The sequence below is a fragment of the Schistocerca cancellata genome, chromosome 1, assembly GCF_023864275.1.
Source record: "Schistocerca cancellata isolate TAMUIC-IGC-003103 chromosome 1, iqSchCanc2.1, whole genome shotgun sequence".
Taxonomy (NCBI): Eukaryota; Metazoa; Arthropoda; class Insecta; order Orthoptera; family Acrididae; genus Schistocerca; species Schistocerca cancellata.
Window position 1 is genome coordinate 673,532,696 of NC_064626.1, and position 21,927 is coordinate 673,554,622.

General features: G+C 42.2%; 1 protein-coding gene across 1 annotated transcript in view; it reads left to right on the forward strand.

Moving 5' to 3' along the window:
• The window catches only part of LOC126092881 (cadherin-89D), a 407,126-nt gene that overhangs the window by 127,533 nt on the left and 257,666 nt on the right, over nt 1–21,927 (forward strand). The window lies entirely within an intron of this gene.

The window sequence follows — 21,927 nt, forward strand, 5'->3', positions numbered from 1 at the left end:
ACGAAAAAACGAAGTAAAGGATCTTAGATGCAAGGACTAGTCCACTTTGAGGCCTTTGGTCGCTGAGCAACAGCTCAATTAGAAAAGAAATGAGGGAGGAAGCAACTGTAGCTTTGTCAAAGAAAATTATTTCTTTCAGAATTATCGTTAATATATACCTACTTTACTAACTTTATTTATGTTGCTTCCGGAAGCCACCTTCTTTCGAGAAATGAGCTGTGCTGTTTTGAGAGGTCGCTCTGTATGTATTTGTGTGTTCAGATGTTGAAATTGCTGTTAATGGGCTATTGAATTATTCATTTGAGCAGGTCAGGGTGCTTTTTACTATGTTAGAAAAGTGTATGAGGGAAAGATAATGCTACTGCCTATGAAAGGACCGATCTTAAATTTTGAGACTGATTGTGAAATTCTGAATAAATGCAATATGTGTTGTGCTAAATGTGTTTTAATATATTTGTAGGATATTGACGCAATGTAGCTTGATATTGCAGAAATTTTTCTTAACAGCAAAGTTAGAATCAAAGTAAGAAGATAAACTGTATAATAAATATCTGTCTACTAATTTGAAATGAATCTCCTACCACCACGCAAGAAGGCTGCCACACCGGGGAGTGTCAGTGTTGATTACTTGGAGGGGCAAGGACGTATACCGTTACTGTATTTGGAACGCTTCCTGCGAGGTGCTGCTTGGAGAGGAGAAGTTCATTATAGTGTTGTTCCCCGCTTACCGACTTACCGTACCTTACGCTCACTGACATTAAGTGGTCCCAGTGTGAATGCCGTTACACGTTTCCGTCGAGCCTGTAATTAGAGCGGACCGGTTGGAGAGTTATTTACATGTAAGTGAAGGTCATTATGGTTGAGGTACTGAGACAAGGTAGTGTCAGAGAGTTGTTTTCAACTCACACAATCCACAAAAACAAATGAAGATTTCGGGACACATGAGACAAAAACAAAAAAGTGCCACAGTCTGCCTGACGGTAAAGACGCGCATGCGGATGATACTGGCTTCAAATCTCCGTCTGACCATCCAGATGTAGGTTTTCTGCTGTCTTCCCTCAAATCATTCTGCCATAACCTTGAGATGGTTCACTCAAGAAAACCAAGACCTATTTTTTTACCAGTTTTGTCATATAGAGAGCTAGTACTTCATCTTCTTACACTTGTAATTTCAACAACTAAGAAACAAAAATCGTTCTATTTTGAAGCTTCCTGGCAGGTTAAAACTGTGTGCCGAACCGAGACTCGATCTCGGGACCTTTGCCTTTCGCAGACAAGTGCTCTAACGCTTGGGTACATGAGTCGGCAGAGCATTTGCCCGCGATAGGCAAAGTTCCAGAGTTCGAGTCTCGGTCTGGCACACAGTTTAAATCTGCCAGGAAGTTTCATATCAGCGAAGTCTCTGCTGCAGAATGAAAGTTTCATTCTGGAAACATCCTCTAGGCTGCCGCTAACCCATGTCTCCGCAGTGTCCTTTTTCCAGGAGTTGTAGTGGTGCAATTGTCGCAGGAGCACTTCTGTGAAGTTTGAAAGGCAGGAGACGAGGTACTGGTGGAAGTTCGTTGGAACTCAGTCGGTAGAGCACTTACACGCGAAAGGCAAAGGTCCTGAGTTTGAATCTCGCTCCGGCACACACTTTTTATCTGCCAGGAGGTTTCATGTTAATGCTCCACTGCAGAGTGAAAATTTCATTCTGATTTTTCTAATTTGTTTGATTTAGCTGAGTGGCAGTGTTATGAGGTAAACTAAACCACACACACAGTGTGCGTAGCTTCCTACTACTGTATCCTTTCAATAGTTATTGCTGTTTACTGAATGTAGATGCAGTGAAGCCTTTAAGAGCATTGGTTCAGTAAGGATCATATAATACGTAAATCATTTAAGGCATTCTCGAAGGAACCATTCAGCCATCAAAATCTGGCACTGCTTAATTAGAAAATAAACTTGTTAGTAATCAGATCGTTCAGATATTCTCAGTAAATATCTAAAATGGCATAACGGATGCAACACGTGTTATTATGTAACGAGCATGATGTTACAATTACGATATTGGCATTTTGGGTACACGATTTTTTCAAAGTCACAGGGAAATGAAAAGCAGCTTTAAAAGTTGTGTCATTCGATTGTGAGATTTCATTTAGAAGTGCTGAAGGTAGTGTTAACCTGACGACAGTATTTACTGTTTCCAGATTCTGTGCAGACGGTAGTCTAATCAGTCCTAACTTGCTTTAGTTTAATTTGGTTATGTGTCATTTAGATCGTGTCCACGACAAACGTGATGATTTTAAGCATGGTAATGAAAAAATTGCAGAAACTATACTTCAATGGCTACGTGCCTGGCGTTTACCTGACCTTTTTTTATTCAAGAACTCCTTTGCATAAAACAAAGACTTCTCAAGGTGAAAGAAATTTTATCTACGTTTGAAAACACCTTTTCCTTCTACCGGACCTTAGACATCCGGAAGTACAGACCGTAAAGTATTTTGTAGTTGTGTGATACACATCCTTCTCTTCCAGAGATTCACTAGAGAATAGGGCAGATTAATTTTTCTTCTAGCATTGTGTTTTTTAATATATAACAAACTGAAATGGATTGTTGACAATAAATTTAATCCGTGAATATATGTGCAGCTAGACGATTGTCAACATACCGAACTGCGTAAATAGATGTCCAGAAGGTATTCATTCTAATTATTTTCTTTTGCTTAATGAATGCTTTTTGTATAAGAGAGAGGCGATCCGAAAATTATGTACCATAAATTGTTGAATAATTTATACAGACCAATAAAAGTACTGGGCCAATAATTGATACCTGAAAATCGCACATTCTAATTTCTAGCGATACAGATCTTGTGGCGTCACTCTGTTGTTTAAGGGAAAGCTTAGTCTAACTTCATTCGTCTTGTTTGTTAAATAAGAAACCAGCTAAACGTGTGCTGATTCGTGTATCCCATAAAACATTGCTTGTTCAGTAGAATATTATATCAGGTAGAATAGCAAACCTTCGTACGTTTTAGACGTAACTGGTTATATTTCATCATTTAAAATTTTTATTGTGTTGTCAAAGATTTTATAATTAAATTTCTTGTTGAAGTGGCGCTTTTGGCATCCGTACTGTGTTTGGCTACGTCTACTATTATTACATACGGAACTGACAACCGCAGAGTACATTATTTGATAAAAAGACGACGAAAACGTGCAGAAGTGCGCAGGTGCGTCACATTACGTCCCTCAACAGGGGAGTGATCATCTTCGCTGCAGAATGGTTCAGATAACATTATAACATTAAGCACACACACAAGACTGGTTTGTGTGCGTGCGCGCAACCACGCGCGCGTGCGCGCCTGTGTGTGTGTGTGTGTGTGTGTGTGTGTGTGTGTGTGTGTGTGACCTAATTTATAGCTAAGCCAGCCTTCCCCCGATCCTCCTCTGCATCGTTATTCAAACAATAACCAATAACCCTTGCATTATTTTCGTTTATATAGCAAATACTGCTTCAGCAGCCTTTAATATGATAATAATTAGATAATAACGAGGATCTGTAGAAATAATAAAGAAAGCAACAACAAAAGTGAAACAAAAATAAATGTCTTGGAGCAAAATATGAAAAAGAAGACAGCATAGGAAGTCATGAGGAAACAGAAGAAGGTTGATGGCAAGTGATCTGTAGAAGAAGAAGGAAGCACACAGAGGTAGGATTGGGAAATACTGAAGAACCAGACCTTAAAAGACGCAAAATGGAAATTGATAATAATAGTAGAGACATTGAATTTAATTATTGCGGTGAATATCATTTATAATGCATAGCCTGTCTATAAAATTATGACGATACTGATAAAAGTCTGGCAGCAGTATGGTAATTGTCAAGAAGAGAGCTGTCCTTCAGATTTCTTAAACGAGTCGCGCCGTAGACTTGGACAGCAAGAGAAACGTAGTTATGAGGCTAGAACTGAAGATACAAAAGGTAAATAATTTATAAGAGTAAAATGAAGGAGCCTGTGGCTGGAATGGATGGAGCCTAAATGCGAAAGGCTGTTCTAAACTGGTGCAACAAAACAAGGAGAGAGGAACGCTGGACGAGGGAAGATGTTCGGGTAAAAATTTCGAGGTGAGGCCAAAACAGAGTATCTGGGTATACCCTTTAAATTGTGACGGCCACTGGTTAAAACTCTTCCGCTCTCTGTGAGTTGCGATTGAGCATATCACTCAGCGGAGCACTGTCTGCCACTATAATGAGAACTGTGAGACAAACAGCTGAGTATCTGTAAATGCCCAGTTCTCGCTACCTACGGAGCATATTAAAAGGCAGTGGAACTGCCAGTGTATGAGGAGTAGTGGGACACGAACTGTGGCCTACAGGAATGAGTTGTCGAGTTGCGCAAGGCACGTGCCGCGCAGTTTAATGTGAGAGAGGCGGGACGAGGCGGCTGGAGCCACGCAGGTTCCGGCGCCACATTCCACGGACGCTCGGCTGCGCTCGCCGCAGGCGGGCAGTAAAGACCGCGATTTACGGCGCCCGTTCCGCCTAGCATGGCCGGCAGCCTCGCCTCACTGGCCCTACGCTACCCTACCCCACCACATACAGCTAAGCACGCCGGGGAGCCGTCCTTACGGCGCAGCAACACAGCCATTACCCGCTGCCAGGGCATTGCATTTGAAAATCGAAGTAGCAAGTGACGCTGTCCGATCTTCGATCTAGCTACACTCCCACTTTGCCAGTCACCCTCCTCCGTAGCTGGCTCAGATGCGAATATACCCAGTTGCCCGTGACTAACATGCAACCGATTGTGGCTGTGAAAGGAATTTTCGCCGCACGGGGTAGCCGAGCGGTCTACGGCATCTTGTCACGGCCCGCGCGGCTCTCCCCCGTCGGAGGTTCGAGTCCTCCCTCGGGCATGGGTGTGTGTGTGTGTGTGTGTGTGTGAGAGAGTGAGTGAGTGTGTGTGTGTGTGTGTGTGTGTGTGTGTGTGTGTGTCGTCCTTAGCGTAGGTTAGTTTAAGTAAGATTAAGTAGTGTGTAAGCTTAGGGACCGATGACCTGAGCAGTTTGGTCCCATAAGACCTTACCACAAATTTCCAAAATTTCCTCAGAAATTTTCGTGAGGAGATGTTCAAATGTGTGTGAAATCTTATGGGACTTAACTGCTAAGGTCATCAGTCTCTAAGCTTACACACTGCTTAACCTAAATTATCCTAAGGACAAACACACACACCCATGCCCGAGAGAGGACTCGTACCTCCGCCGGGATTAGCTGTACAGGCCATGACTGCAGCGCCCAAGAGCGCTCGGTTAATCCCGCGCGGCGTGAGGAGGTGGTTTGGGCGGCGGGTGGGGGGGGAGGGGGAAAGTGCTTCTGATAATGGTATAAAACTTCTGATCGTGTCAGTTTTCCGGGTTATTTATTTTTCCTCGCCTCAGTGTCTCATGGGATGACAGCATGTGGCTTATGAAATAGATGGGGGGGGGGGGGGGGGGAGGCGAAGGGGCGGATTCAGGTTACAGACCTCCGCAGCGCTACGAGTGTGAGACGACGGCTCTGAACCAGCAGTAACATTAATCAACTCCCTTCTTGCTCGTTATCATCAACAAGGCAAACAGGTAATATTGTTCAAGTATACATTACAACGAGGTGACAAAACTCATGTGACACCTCCTGATATCGTATCCATCCTCCTTTTGCCCGGCATAGTGCAGCAAGTTTACGCGGCATGGACTCCAAAAACCGTTGCAAGTCCCCATGCTGCGTCTATAGCCGTTCATAAATGCGGAAGGATTTCGTGCACGAACTGACCTCTCGATTATGTAGCGTAAATGTTCGATGGGATTCACTTCGGGAGATCCGGGTGACCAAACCATTCGCTCTAAATCTCCAGAATTTCTTCAAACTAATCTAGAACAATTGTGACCCAGTGACATGGCACATTGTCATTTATAAAAATTTCATCATTGTTTCGCAACAAACACTACTGCTGCTGCTCTCGGTCGTTAAGTCAAGGCCGTCGGCCATTGCGTTGCCCGTGGTGAGAGCTAATGCCTGAAATTCGGTATTCTCGGCCCACTCTTGGCACTGTGGTTCTCAGAATACTGAATTCCCTAATGATTTCCGAAACGGAATGTTCCATGCGTGTAATTACCATTCCGCGTTCGAGATATGTTAATTCCCGTCGTGTGACCGTAACCACGTCGGAAACCTTTTCACATGAATCACTCGAATACAAATGACAGCTCCACCAATACATTGCCCTGTGCGTACCCGATACTACTTGCCTTCTGTTATGTGCAAATCGCTTTCCATGACTTTTGTCACGCCAATGTATTGTGTTGTATTGTATTGTATTGTATGGAACAGGGGACCTATAAACGATGGAGAGTCTTCGTCCACGCCGTAGCCCTCAGTGGTACAAAACTCCACAACAGTCCTCTCACCCTACCGCCGGCCCCCACCGAACTCAGGGTTATCGTGCTGCGGTTCGCCCCCCCCTCCCCCTCCCCCCGGGAACGTCTCACACCAGACGAGTGTAACCCCAATGTTTGCGTGGTAGAGTAATGATGGTGTACGCGTACGTGGAGAAAGGGAGAAAGTGTTTGCGCAGCACTCGCCGACATAGTGTAACTGAGGCGGAATAAGGGGAACCAGCCCGCATTCGCCGAGGCAGGTGGAAAACCGCCTTAAAAACCATCCACAGACTGGTCGGCACACCGGACCTCGACACTAATCCGCCGGGTGGAATTCGTGCCGTGGACCGACACGCCTTCCCGCACGGAAAGCAGTGCGTTAGACCGCACGGTTAACTGGGCGGGCTACGTCAGTGTATAGTCACAATAGGGTTACAAACACGACAGACACACTGTCTGCTTAGCGTGCAGTTGAAGGGCTTTTAGGATTTAATGAGTCATTCGTAAATTAAGCGTGTCCTTCCAAAGCATCAAATGCCGTCATAGCCACTCACGCACGCCTTTACGGCAGCGCTCAACTCGGCGGTAACCAGTTCGAATCCCGTTGGTGTAAAATTTTCACAGCCAGTGTTTGGCCGACAGGGAGAGGAGCCATGGAGCTATAAAGGTCCTATCACCAGTCTTTGCGTCAATGCCTTGGATTTAATTCCAAAACTCTTCACAATGTCTCATAAAGCGACAGTATGCGACAATGTTGGTGGTGATCCGTCCATCGGATGGGAGAAAGTAATGGGTATCGGAGTTCAGCGTCCCGTCGACAGCGAGGTCATCAGTGAGGGAGCACAAGCTCGGATTACGGAAGGGTGGAGAAGGAAATCGTCCGTGCTTTTTTTGAAAGGAATAATTCCGGTAGTTGCTTAGAGTGATTTATGGAAACCATGTCTGTCGGGTGGGGACGTTATGTTTGGCGGCTCCCTCGGCAAAGTTCGAGAGGAGTAGGCTATGTACTGACACCCGGGTTCATCTGCTCCTTTCCCTTGATGTGTAACAAAACAAAGCCAACACTGTACGGGCACTCACCAGTCACTCAAACGACATATACATATACGCTTGGCACTTCATAACAGGTCGGAGGATGGCAACGCCAAACAACATCCAATAGGACCTTGCCTAGAACGGCGATGCATAATTCCTGCATCTGCTCCCCTACGCTCATTCCTTGAGTGTGGGTCTGTTTGTACCTACTAAGCGTTACCAAATAACGATTGTTTCGATCAGAAATTGTAACAAAAAAAGTTTATTTTATTAGCAGCTCTTGGTGGCTTTCTTTATTTATGTCTCGTAAATAAATAACACTGTTATTTCATAACGTCATTTTAAATTATGATGATGGCTTTGTCCATGAAATCACTACAGAACACAATGAGAAAATTGGACCATCGCACAAAGTTATCTTGACAAAGTCTCTTCGTCAATCAATGTATTCCACCTGTCCAGAAACGATGTGTCCATGTGTAGCAGTCATGCTGCTCACAAAAGCGAACATTTTTGCAATGTTCCGTCGTGTTTATTTTCAGCAATATATTTTTTTTAAATTGATTAGTCTTTCGACTTATTTGATACTGTCCACCGTCTTTTCTTCTCCTGTGTTAGCGTTTCCATTTCTGTGCAAATACTACACCCAATATCCCCTATAATCTGTTCTGTCAATCCCTACTATCTTTACTTCTACTGATACTTCCAACGCCTAGGTAACTGTTGCTTGATTCCGTAGCAGATGCCCTACTAATCAAATGGTTCAAACGGCTCTGAGCACATCTGAGGTCATCAGTCCCCTAGAACTTAGAACTACTCAAACTTAACTAACCTAAAGACATCACACACATCCATGCCCGAGGCAGGATTCGAACCTGCGACCGTAGCAGTCGCACGGTTCCGGACTGAAGCGCCTAGAACAGCTCGTCTACCGCGACCGGCTCCTGCTAATCTGTCCGTAAACAAGCTGAGGATATTCCATAGGCTTTTACCACGTCTATTCTGTCTCGTAATTCATCATTTCGTACTTTGTGTGTCCACTTAATTTATGTCATTATTGGACGACACCAAATTTCAAATGTAACCAGTTTCTTCTTTTTCAGACTTCAGGTGATCTTTCATACAATCCTGACGTACTCTTTCAGAAAGTTCTTCCTCATTTCCATTATTATATCTCATACCAGTGGAGTTCTCTTACTCGACAAGATTTTCTTCACCTATGCCAATCTAGTTTGGTATCTTACTTGCTTAGACCATCCTATGTAATCTTGCTTTCTAGAAGGGGGCAAGAATTCTTTCCTTTCCTTTATCATTGTTCCTCCTGTACTTATTTATTCAACTTACGATTTTTTTTCATTTCATTGCTTTTTCGAGGTACAGGTTGAATAATGGAGGTGATAAGTTACAATCCTGCCATACATACAATGAGTGATCGAAAATATCCGGACACCGGACTGAAAATGACTTACAAGTTCGTGGCGCCCTCCATCGGTAATGCTGGAATTCAGTATGGTGTTGGCCCACCCATAGCCTTGATGACAGCTTCCACTCTCGCAGGCATGCGTTCAGTCAGGTGCTCGAAGGTTTCTCGGGGAATAGCAAACCATTCTTCGTGGAGTCCAGCACTGAGGAGAGGTATCGATGTCGGTCGGTGAGGCCTGGCACGTAGTCGGCGTTCCAAAACATCCCAAAGGCGTTCTATACGATTCAGGTCTGGACTCTGTGCAGGACAGTCCATTACAGGGATATTATTTTCGTGTAACCACTCTGCCACAGGCTGTGCATTATGAACAGGTGCTCGATCGCGTTGAAAGATGCAATCGTCATCCCAGAGTTGCTCTTCAACAGTGGGAAGCAAGAAAATGCTTAAAACATCAATCTAGGCCTGTAATGTGACAGTGCCACGCAAAATAACAAGGGGTGCAAGCGCCCTCCATGAAAAACACGACCACACCATAACACTACCGTCTCCGAATTTTACTGTTGGTACTATGACATTCACCAGGCGTTCGCCATACCTACACCCTACCATCGGACCGCCACATTGTGTATCGTGATTCGTCACTCCACATGACGTTTTTCCAATGTTCACTTGTCCGATGTTTACGCTCCTTGCGCCAAGCGAGGCGTCGTTTTGCATTTACCGGCGTGATGTGTGGTTTATGAGTAGCCGCTCGACCATGAAATCCAAGTTTTCTCACCTCCCGCCTAACTGTTATAGTACTTGCAGTGGATCCTGATGCAGTTTGGAATTCCTGTTTGATGGTCTGGATAGATGTCTGCCTATTACACATTACGACCCTCTTCAACTGGCGGCGGTTTCTGTCAGTCAACAGAGCTTTTGTGCTGTACGTGTCCCTTCACGTTTCCACTTTACTGTCACATCGGAAACAGTTGACCTAGGGATGTTTAGGAGTGCGGAAATCTCGCGTACAGACGTATGACACAAGTGAAACCCATCACCTTACCACGTTCGAAGTCCGTGACTTCCGCGGAGCGCCCCGTTCTGCTCTCTCACGATGTCTGATGACTACTGAGGTCACTGATATGGAGTACCTGGCAATAGGTGGCAGCACAATGCACCTAATATGAAAAACGTATGTTTTTTGCGGGTGTCCGGATACTTTTCATCACATAGTGTAAGTCTTAACACGGTCTCTCTTAATCTTACTCTTTTATTACTCCAACGTTGGTATTGTAGATGTTATAGATTATTCGTCAGTGTCTTTTAGTCACAATCATCTAAGGATAGTGAACATTTTATTCTACCTTATACTGCCGAAGGTTTTCACTAGGACCAAAATGATAGGAAAGCATCACGATTTTTCTCCATCTTCTTTTCATTACTATGCGTGTCTGTTGACATGAGAGCGAGCGAATGTAGCCATGTGCTGACACAAATTCTGCTCCTCTAGGTTAGTGCCCATGTGCTCCGCGGGATGAACGTTAGTGTATGAATGACCGACTGCTGTCCTGGCCGTCACACGCAATCATTCCACGTGACACTGCTGTAAGTTTTCTCGTCTAACCATCGTACAGTGTTGTCATCTGTACTGTAGCACCTCTTATCTCCTATTCAGCCTAATTTTGATGTTGACTTTTTTCTGGAAAACAGTGTTCGATCACGCTACATCTCGGTCATCTACCACCCTCAGTAGGTGATCTAAACTCCGGATACCGGTATACCGCCTAATCTAACTCATATTTAAGACAATACTCGTAGCCTGAAGTATTTTTATTGTACTGATTCTGATAGGTACGATTTGCAACTATTCTGCTCATGGGAAAATTGCATCATTTTCACCGGCTTTATATGGTCTCATATCTAACTTGATATATAATGGGTTTATTTGGCACAGTTTCCGAAGTGAGCTTTGCTGACCAATCTAATTTGTGCAGAGTAGCTCAACGACTGACCTAGCCGTCCTCGTTAGGTGCTGCGAATGAACGTCTTGCATTAAGCTTTCTGGAAACCATCTCGTCCTTGACTAGGATGACTCATGTTTTTCTGTTTTCTCAGTCGCATGGTAATATTAACGTTTTACTGTTTGCTGCATTTATTCCAACCTCCGTATTCCCCTACAGTTGTAAGCGAGGCGTTATAGGGCAGGACTAGGTAAGTCGTTGAAATACAATACAGAAATATCGAGTACCCGAAATCGATAGATATTTTTATGGATTATAATACACAGTTGCGCATACTAATATTGCCGTTGCAAGTCCACTTTGCTTCTTATAAGCGTGTGGAGGAAGGCAAGGATTTCAGGGCTCCTTTACAAGCACGTCCAGTTAAGCACTGCAGTAATAAAGAAATCTTCGAGTCTATAACTCTTCTGTTTGTATCCCTTTGATTATTTCGTAGGCAAAGTCTCCACACAATTGCGGTCCCTACTCAATCCCCGTCTTGTCCCGGCGGAGGTTCGAGTCCTCCCTCGGTCATGGGTGTGTGTGTTTGTCCTTAGGTTAATTTAGGTAAAGTAGTGTGTAATCTTAGGGAGTGATGACCTTAGCAGTTAAGTCCCATAGGATTTCACACACATTTGAACGTTTTTAACTTGTCTTGTCGCGCGAGGAGATAGCACCATACGTCTTCAATTATCTCTGTTTCGCCATTCGTAGATCAAGTTATCCTTGGGAATAGTGAAATAACAGTTACTGAAATATGCAGAGTGAATAAGATCATCATCGACAAACTTTCAAGACGGTAATATGGACCGCAAAAATGTCTAATAAATATTGGTTCTAAAATAAAATATGTATCTTAAGAGCTATGAGCCACTCTTTCATCTTCACCACTTTGAGCTACACGCGTCACATTGACGAATTCACATTTGGCGAATAACTTTCTAACGCGGGTGAAAACTCACTAAACTTCAAATGAAATATCTTTAACCACTTTTCTCCATATGACATAATGAAAGCTTTGGATCAAGGCTGTGAGGCGGATGCAGTATTTCTTGATTTCCGAAAGCCATTTGTCTCAGTGCCATAGCTACGCTTATTGTCAAAAGTACGATCATGTGGGGTATCGAGTGAAATATGTGACTGGATTGAGGACATTTTGGTAGGGAGAACGCAGCTTTCTATCTTGGAGAGTGAGTCATCGTCGAATGTGGAAGTAGAGTTTCAGGTGTGTCCTAGGGAAGTGTACTGGGACCCTTACTGTTCATGCTGCATATCAGAGACCTTACAGATAATAGTAATAGTAACGTTAGACATTTTTAGATGATACAATTATTTGTGATGTAGTACTGTCTGAAAGAAGCTGCATAAATATTCAGTCAGACTTTGGTAAGATTTCAAAGTCGTGCAAAAATTGACAACTTGCTTTAAATGTACAGTACAATACTGGAGAAGTGCAGTCAGCCTACGAAGGGGATTGCTTACAAATCACTCATGCGATCGGTTCTAGAATATTGCTCAAGAGTGTGGGACCCGTACCCAATAGGACTAACAGGGAATATCTGATGTATACAGATAATGGCAGCAAGAATAGTCAGGTTTGTTTGTCTCGCGGGAGAGTATCACAGAGATACAGAAGGAACTGAAGTGGAAGACTCTTCATGATAGACGTGAACAATCCCGAGAAAGCGTAATAACAAAATTTCAAGAACCGGCTTTAAATGACGGCTCTAGGAATATACTAGAACCCCCTACGTATCACTCACATATGGATCGTGAAGATAAGATTAGAATAAATACTGCACGCACAGAGGCATTCAAATAGTCATTCTTCCCGCTATCCATATGTGAACGGAACGGGAAGAAAACCTAATAACTGGTACTATGGGCCCCACCCTCTGTCATACACCTCACAGTGGTTTGCCGAGCATAAATGTAGGTGTAGATGTTAGTTTCTGCAACTCACACCACGGCAGTCAATTTAGCCTAGCCGACAACAATCACTGTTCACTCGCAGGTCGAATGTCAGTCACTTCGCAGCACTCTTTTCATAATGTCCGTCTCAATATTAAGTCCATGCCGTACTCCGAATGTAACTGTATTTGGTGTACGTCTTACTCCGAGACGACACTGACACATTATCCACTGCACAGACGAAAACTCTCAGACGCGCTCTACGGCTCTGAGTAGTATCGGTGCTCTCTCTCTCTCTCTCTCTCTCTCTCTCTCTCTCTCTCTCTCTCTCTCTCACACACACACACACACACACACACACATACACACACACACATTATGTGTATAGAAGGTCGCTTTCTTACCCATTATTTTTGTAAAAAATTGAGTATATTAACAGGTGATTTATAGCAGAACATACCAAAAGTAAAGTGTTGTTATAGAAAGTGTTGTATATAGAAAGTGTTGTATATAGAAAGATATATCTTAATCAAGAGAGGTATGTATAAAGTGAAGTAAAGCGAAAAAACCTTCCAAATTAGCAATGTCTTGATTTGGTGTGGTTATATTTACTTGAACATTGTCCAGCGATTTAGGATAGAGATAATCGAGGCAAAGTTTTAGACGGTCTTTGTCTTCCGTCCATTAAATCTAGAAAGCCCAGTGCTACGCAGATCACGAGATCAGGCCTAAATTAAGAGAGCTGTTGTACGAGCACGTCGCTTCCGAGGATCGCCATGGCTGAGCAAAACTGAGCACGTACAACCTCTCTGTGGGCATAAATTCGTTAGCGGCGAAGATGGGCCAGTCACGTTTCTGGTTGTTATCTACCTCACGTACTGGAATGGGTCTTTCACTGGGTGCTGTTTGTTTACATTCACTTGCAGAAGTTCACTTCGAAACAAAAAGATAAGTACACGAAAGTAGGTCGAGTTTAACACCGTTGTCCAATCAATACTTAGCAACGCAAAGTGCGTTATGTGAAAACACTACATAACAAAGGCCATAACTCATGTATAATTTGCTGAAGAACTGTCTTCGTAGCATTTTCGAAGTAAATACGGTAAAACTTCGTTTATACGTTTTACAACGGACTACAAATAAACAATAAAACGTATAAGCGTGATAAACCTTTATGTGAAATATAGCACCATACTGTCGAATTATTGGTAAACACAATTGAAAAATCCAGTAAATAAAACGTTACATTCTACAACACGTTATACAGGCTTACTACGTACCATACTTAACAAAGATATCAAGAAAAATGTAGACCTCTACACAGAAGAAAACGGCATTTCGTAAAAAAAGTCCGTATTTTAATTATTTATTTATTTTTTTGGCTCGGCAGTAGCGTACACTGTACCGTATAAACGGGATAACTCTGTCATTCTTTCGTCAGAAACACTGCGGCACGCCACAAATTGTTTAATTATTTCTAACGCATTTACTGCATCGTTAAACGTCGCGGAGGAATGCTGGTCCTCTTCTGTATCATCCTCATCGTCAGTTTCTTCCTCGTCCACCATATAAATGTGGGAGTCATATTGATAAACATTGTGTGTCAGACAGCTGCAGCGATGCTAGCGCTCCAAGCGGTTGATTTCGCCATGTAGTAAACGTAAGACGAACGCTTCCTTTGATCAAATCTAAGGCGAGGCGCCAGATTTGATCAAAGAAAATTTGACCAAGGCCTAACTTTGACATAGTTCCTTATTAAACTCTCAAATTTTATTATAGTCTAATATCGGCCTTAAAAGAAAAAGAAAAAAAAAAGAAAGACGTATAAGTGAGAAAAATGTGTAAGTGAAAAACGTATAAATGAAGTTTTACAGTATACGTAAGAAATAAGGATAGACAGATGAGATTTGTTTACAGACGAGGAAAAACGGGAGTCCCATACCCACAAAAGGGGTTTGTAGACAGGTCCGGAAAATGCACTACTGATGCTTTACTAACGTCCTCGTTGACGCACTGTTGCCATTGTCTTCCTCCGGCCTGTGAGTGAAGTGACAGCTAACATGCTGCTTTTCTAGAACGTAGGAAGGTGTTTGTGCAACTGTGAATGATCGTCGATATGAGGGAAGAGAGGTGCTTAAACGTAGTAAACTCTCTAAAACTAACTAACGTAAGAGGCCACTGAGTTTAGGGCGAGCATTCGATGGGTCGATCGCCACTAAATTGACTATGCATTGGCTGCGGATTAGGAATAATCTGGCGTAACAATTTTCCCTTGTTATCCAAAGTATGCCGACGAAAACCTCATCCATTACAGAATTTGTATAGGATACCACCCTGATCAAGAGCTGTTATACAATTGCCGTTAGTGAACTTTGATATCGAACCAGATTCTTCTTTTGCCAAGACACGTTTGCCGAAATAAATTGTAATTTTTTGGGAGTTAATAGTCCTTCTGAGATTAAATAGTTTACGCCAAGGAATGCAGGTTTCATTTTCGTCAGCTTTATTACGCCTGAGGAATACTTCATTTCGGATCGTTTCAACTTTTTTAAATCATTGGTTGTGGACACATAACCGTTACTCCCGCACACGTTCAGATGAAACACAAAACATTCATAGGGAAGGTGGATGTTTTTAAACATAAAAAAATAGAAATGTGAGACTGCATCACAACCTCGGAAGAAGTAATTATCTGAATTAATTAGACCATAACTGAGTGAATCATGGGTCACGTCGACAGTCACTGCTAGACAATACGGCTAACAATTAGTCATTTGATAAAATTCAGGCGTTCGATTTATTACAGCTAAGGGAATGATTGCTTGTTCCGAAACAACACGGGTGATGAGATATGTTTACATGGGTAGTGTGGAAAGGAAAATGACAAGATCTAAGTCAGACGAACAATCGTGTATTATTGGAACTTCAATACCAAGGCACTTCAGTGATGACGTCAAATGCAGTTAAAGCAATTGCAGTCATAACAAATTGCTCTTTCACAGTTGTAACGGAAAAATTTATCATTCACTAATTTCGGTGGCCCCTACTTATTACTTTTTGAATTTCCTTATTAACGTGGTTAATTTTCGACTTAAGTCACCTTACAAATAACTGGACAAATACTATAAAATTAGTCTTTTCTATTGTTAGGCAACGTAAGCAAAATTAAAGTTCTGGTTTGTGGCGAAATGGGACTCACGGCTATGACAAAGTACTTTTCTAAATGGTTGCCAGACTGTATTATCTGACGTAATCAGTTTGTATAAATTATACCTGAATATATAAAAGAGCAAATGTTTAGCTACAAATCAGCGGTACGGTTTTCCACGGTGCTATGTCTTGAGTCAAAGAATAAATTTTGCAAGAAGGACAATGTACAAACAGCGATATTAGCCACCAGATATAATATAATTCAAATGTTACCCACATTGAGGTGAAAAAAAGAACGTAGATGTCATTATGTCACAAAACTGAAGCCGATATCCGCCATATTAACTATCCCACAACATCAGGTTCACCGCATTTGTACCTCCTTAGTTCACAGCGGTGATACCTCCCCGTGACGTCGTCACTCTGAAGTGCTCGTGCCCAGTTTCGAGTGTTTGGTGCTTTGATTGTGGGGGAGCCTTAATTTTTTCATCAAAAATGCTAGCTTTGAGTCGTTTACGAGTGTACTAATCCAATCGATCGTAATCTAAAGTTTAAAGGACTGACATTTTATTCATAAATGGAGCAATTCAAGCAAATATATTCTTTCGTATACATGAATTACTGTTGCACTGTGTACTTGAATTGTAATGGTTTTATTTCGGTCATTTGGCTGTAGATTGGTCTTACTTTACACCGTGTCCGTTATTTTCTGAGTTTTTCATTGCCTTCCAAGTCGCAAACGCTACGACATCCGAGCAACACCATATCAACGGTCTAGTCCCTGCACAACACACGGCTACGCAACCGCTCTGATTGCCATCATTATTATTCACTGTCCACATTTCCTTCCCCTTTAAAAATGATTCTGGCTAGAACAGCCGAAGACAGCGGTCATGTGTGCGGGTGTTTTGTGTCTGTGATAGTATGAATGTGTGCTGCACTTCCTATCTGAAGCAGGCTTTGGCTGAATGTTTATGTGAACACACTTGTCGTCGTGCCTGCCTTGTGCTCGGCGTGTGAGTAACAGTTTATCCGTTTCCTAATGAAGTTTGTTCAAATGTTAAAATGTGTGTGAAATCTTATTGGACTTAACTGCTATGGTCATCAGTCCCTAAGCGTACACACTACTTCACCTAAATTATCCTAATGACAAACACACACACACCCATGCCCGAGGGAGAACTCGAACCTCCGCCGGAACCAGTCGCACAGTCTATGACTGCAGCGCCTAAGACCGCTCGGCTTATCCCGCGTAGCATGAAGTTTGTTAATAAATAATCCACTGCACTTCAACAGGAGCAATGACGTAGATAATTATAATAGCGGAAGAAAAAAATCACGTTCATTACGCCACAGTAAGGTTGTCTCTAGCACAAACAGGGGTCCAAAATGCTGCAACCAAAAGTTTTTATCACTTACGCGTTGATATAAAATGCCTGACATACAGCAAAATTAAATTTGAAACAAAATTGGAAACGTTTCTCTTTGATAGCTTCTCCTGTTCCACGGAAGAATACCTGTAATGTGTAAATGGTGATGGCTAGGAATTACTAACATCTGTCTGTCTTTAAATAAAACACGTAAAAACTAATAAATGATCAGCATGCAGGCATATTTAAAAAAAAAAATTGATGTCATTTTATAATGCCTCGTTTCATATCATTATGATTTATCGTGCAAATAATTAATTAGACCATGAAACTAAGTAACTAGCTATTGATATATCACAAAGCATGGTATAGACTGTTATACTTTGAAAACCTCAAAATGAAATTCAAAAGTATAATGAAGCAGAAGATCAAAGTAGACGTACATTTCAATTGTGCTATGTTTGGTTATTCCTGAAAAACTGACAGAAATATTCCGGGGAAAGAAGCAAATAGGCTAATGTTGGAAAGCTAGGCCTACTCCTTATACATGTTAGGAAATCATTACTAAAAAGTTACTCACATCGAATTTAAGTGATCTTAAGCGTTTGAGACCATTTCCTTAATCACATTTATAGCATTCCAAAATGCTGGAAGATGCTTAAGAAATTATTTCGTTATTTACCCTGTAATTTGCTATTATTAGCCACATACTGAATGACGCATCAAAGGTAAGATTTCAGAGTGAGAAGACGGCTAAACTACAGTGAGACTAAGGCACTGACAATCTAATAAAACAAGAACTCTATTATGCATATGCAGTTCCGTTTCTTTCACATTTCAATAATCATTCAGCCCGTTGACATGCACAAAATACGATAGCATGCCTTGCTTCTTTCCTCATTGCACACGTTTATGGGCTAGCAAATAACACGTAGGTAAGTTTTTTTGCAAAAGTGAACACTAAAAATGTTGTGCATACGAGTTGAAAGCTGAAAATGTAACGAACAAGAAGCAGTACCGTTACCAGTGAGCAAACCAGCATTGACTTCGGAGTTCCAGTTTCATTTGCTATCGATACAAATACAATATAAGTGGAATGAAATGGATTACGAAAGCATACTTTTCGCATCACTCCCTTCTGTTTCTGGTAACAACAAAGAAGCAAGTTACTTTAACGAGGCCGTATTACTAGAGCAAAGAAGCACCCATTTCGAAATTGCCTTCCTTACACTACGGTGTTCATGTGAGCACAGTAATTTTAGTATTTAAAACACGTTGCTCACACGCGACAGACGTAATGTACAAGACACAATCGTAAACAGTAGTGTGCTAACGCTTTGGCCCACTTAATATGGCGACAGGCCCCGCCCACTCTGGCTTCAAAACAACGTACAGCGTAACTCCGTTGTGTCACCTCCCTTCTTTTTGTTACCTCCATGATTACCCAGCTACAAACATACGACTCGAAGTTCGACTTCTTTTCATTCACTTGTTTCCTAGTAATCGCTTTAAAGCTAGATCTCACTTGCAAGTCTGTCTTGGAGTGGCTGAGAGATGTTAAATCTACGTTGTGTCAGAGGAACTTCTGACCTCATTATCGCGATAAATTGGGCAAAGAGACGAATGCACGGAGCTGAATCGGATCTTTGTTGATTGTTCCAGTATGTCATCAGAATCTGTGCCAATGACTTGGAGAAGTCTATTGCTTCCATCTTGACTTAAATTCTATTTTGCCACTTTTCGTCATATAATTTCCTGAGAGTTTTCCTCTCTTTTTTTTCAGTTTTTGTAAAGCGGCTGAGAATGGACATGATTTCTTACTCTCGTAGAGGTTCACGCATTATTATTACAATATTATTATTTTTATGATTATTGTAGTCTGCAGTTGCGGAGATTGTAGAGACAAGCTCTCTGTTGTGTTCTTTTGTCTTGGCATGCTAACCTTCCAACATCATACGTGAGCTACTGTTAAGTTTGAAATGGAAATAAGCTGGTGGCAAGTTGCTGCTTTGATTCTGTCGGCTAAGTTTGCTCCGATGGCTTAATGAGGATATAAAAGCATATATCCAGGCCCTAGTCCGACCGAAAGTCTTAACAAGCTACAAATCATCAAGTAGCATTTACCACTCCAAGAGTGGCCGGCCGGAGTGGCCGTGCTGTGCTAGGCGCTACAGTTTGGAACAGCGTGACCGCTACGGTCGTAGGTTCGAATCCTGCCCCGGTCATGGATGTGTGTGATGTCCTTAGGTTAGTTAGGTTTAAGTAGTTCTAAGTTCTAGCGGACTGATGACCACAGCAGTTAAGTCCCATAGTGCTCAGAGCCATTTGAACCATTTGAACCACTCCAAGAGTAAAATAAATATTTCTCAGTATTAAGAGACCGTTTCCAGGAGATTCTCTGACTACTGCACGTACTGAACTGACAATACGTAACTTAAAATACGCCTTCTCGTAAAACAGCAGCCCAATCTTGACGTTACCTGTTTTACATCGTGAACAAAAACATTCTGTGTTCTACTCTTTACAGAAGCAACTGTTAGACACAAACAGTTAACGTCAATCAAGCTAGAGACAGAGCAGTAGCTCAGTCTGCGTTTGCAAGGACGAGGGAGGAAATCGTCCGCATTCTTTATCAGAAAACAATTCTTTGGTGTTTCAATCAAGCAATGTTGGTTGTACGGACTATAAAAAAGATGTCATGGATATAGTTAGTGTGGCACCTTGTTCAAAGTGCTGATAATGTGATCGCCATGAGCCGATATGGTGTGCAGGATAGATGGTCAGGTGATCCCGACAAAACCAGCCGCATAATGCCATACAGGCAATCTACGTTGATCATGAAATCTCTCTCGCTGTGTTGATTTACAGACAACGCTGTTAGCATACTTTCACATAGTACTGGACTATGGCATAATGTTCGGGTACAATGCTGCTCAAGTCAGAATCTATTTATTCTGTAGATCTCGTGGAAGCCTCTTCAGAGGCACTGGGATTCTTACATTCATGTGGCAACGCATTTACTTGCTGATTGTACTTGTGGTTAATAATAAGAGCCGCACTCAGTGACATCCTCGCACAAAGAGTATCGTATTCTGCTGAAATATTGAAATTGCGTCTGTTCGTAGGTTTTCGCAGCAAGACTCAGTTTTCATAAAAATCTACGAGGTTGCAGACCGCGTCATATCGCAAAATATTGAATTAACGTTTCGTCCATCGGTGCAGATGGTTTCTTCAGGTTATGTAACAGCACTTTATCGTCGGGACACAATGCGTGCTATTGACAGGGAACGTCAAATTGATTCCATATTTCCAGAAGGTTTTTGACACCGCTCCTCACAAGCGACCTCTAATCAAATTGTTTGCCTATGGAGTTTCGTCTCAGTTGTTTGACTTGGTTCGTGATTCAAAATGGTTCAAATGACTCTGAGCACTATGGGACTTAACATCTATGGTCATCTGTCCCCTAGAACTTAGAACTACTTAAACCTAACTAACCTAAGGACATCACACAACACCCAGTCATCACGAGGCACAGAAAATCCCTGACCCCGCCGGGAATCGAACCCGGGAACCCGGGCACGGGAAGCGAGAACGCTACCGCACGACCGATTCCTGATTCCCTGTCAGCAAGATCACAGTTCTTACTAACTGATCGCAAGTCATCGAGTAATATCTGGTGTTCCCAAAAGAAGTGTTATAATCCCTTTGTTGTTCCTGAACTACATAAGCGATTTAAAAGACAATCTGAGCAGTCCTCTTAGTGCAGATGATGCTCACATCTGCCGTCATGTAATGTCATCAAATGATCAAAACGAATTGCAAAGTAATCTAGATGAAATATCTGTAGGGTGCGAAAATTGGCAATTGACTGTAATCCATTAAATGTGTGAAGTCATCCACATGAGCACTAAAAAGAATCTGGTAAATTTCAGTGACACGGTAAATCAGATAAATGAAAAGACTGCAAACTCAACTAAATACTGAGGGATTACAATTACGAGTAAGTTAAACTGGAACGATCACACAGATAGTGTTGTGGGGAAAACAAACCAAAGACTGCGATCTATTGACAGAACTCTAACAAAATGCAACGGATCTTCTCAAGAGACTGCTTACACTACGCTTGTCCGGCCTGTTATGGAGTACTGCCGTGCGGTGTAGGATCCGCATCAGATAGGATTGACGGAGGATAACGACAGCTCGTTTTGTATTATCGCTAAATATGGAAGAGAGTACCACGGATATAATACACGAACTATGGTGGCAGTCTTTAAAAATAAAGGCGTTTTCGCTGCGGCAGGACCTTCTCATGAAATTTCAATAACCAACTTTCTCCTCAGAGCGTGCAAATATTTCGTTGGCGCCCACGTACATTGGCAGAAACTATCATCATAATAAAATAAGAGGAATCAGAGCTCGCACGGAAAGATTTAAGTGTTCGTTTTTCCCGCACGCTGTTCGAGAGTAGAACGACAGAGAAGTAGCTTTAAGGTGGCTCGATGAACCCTCTGCCAGGAACTTAATTGTAGATGTAGATGTACCGGGTGATCAAAAAGTCAGTATAAATTTGAAAACTGAATAAATCACGGAATAATGTAGATATAGAGGTACAAATTGACACACATGCTTGGAATGACATTGGGTTTTATTAGAACCAAAA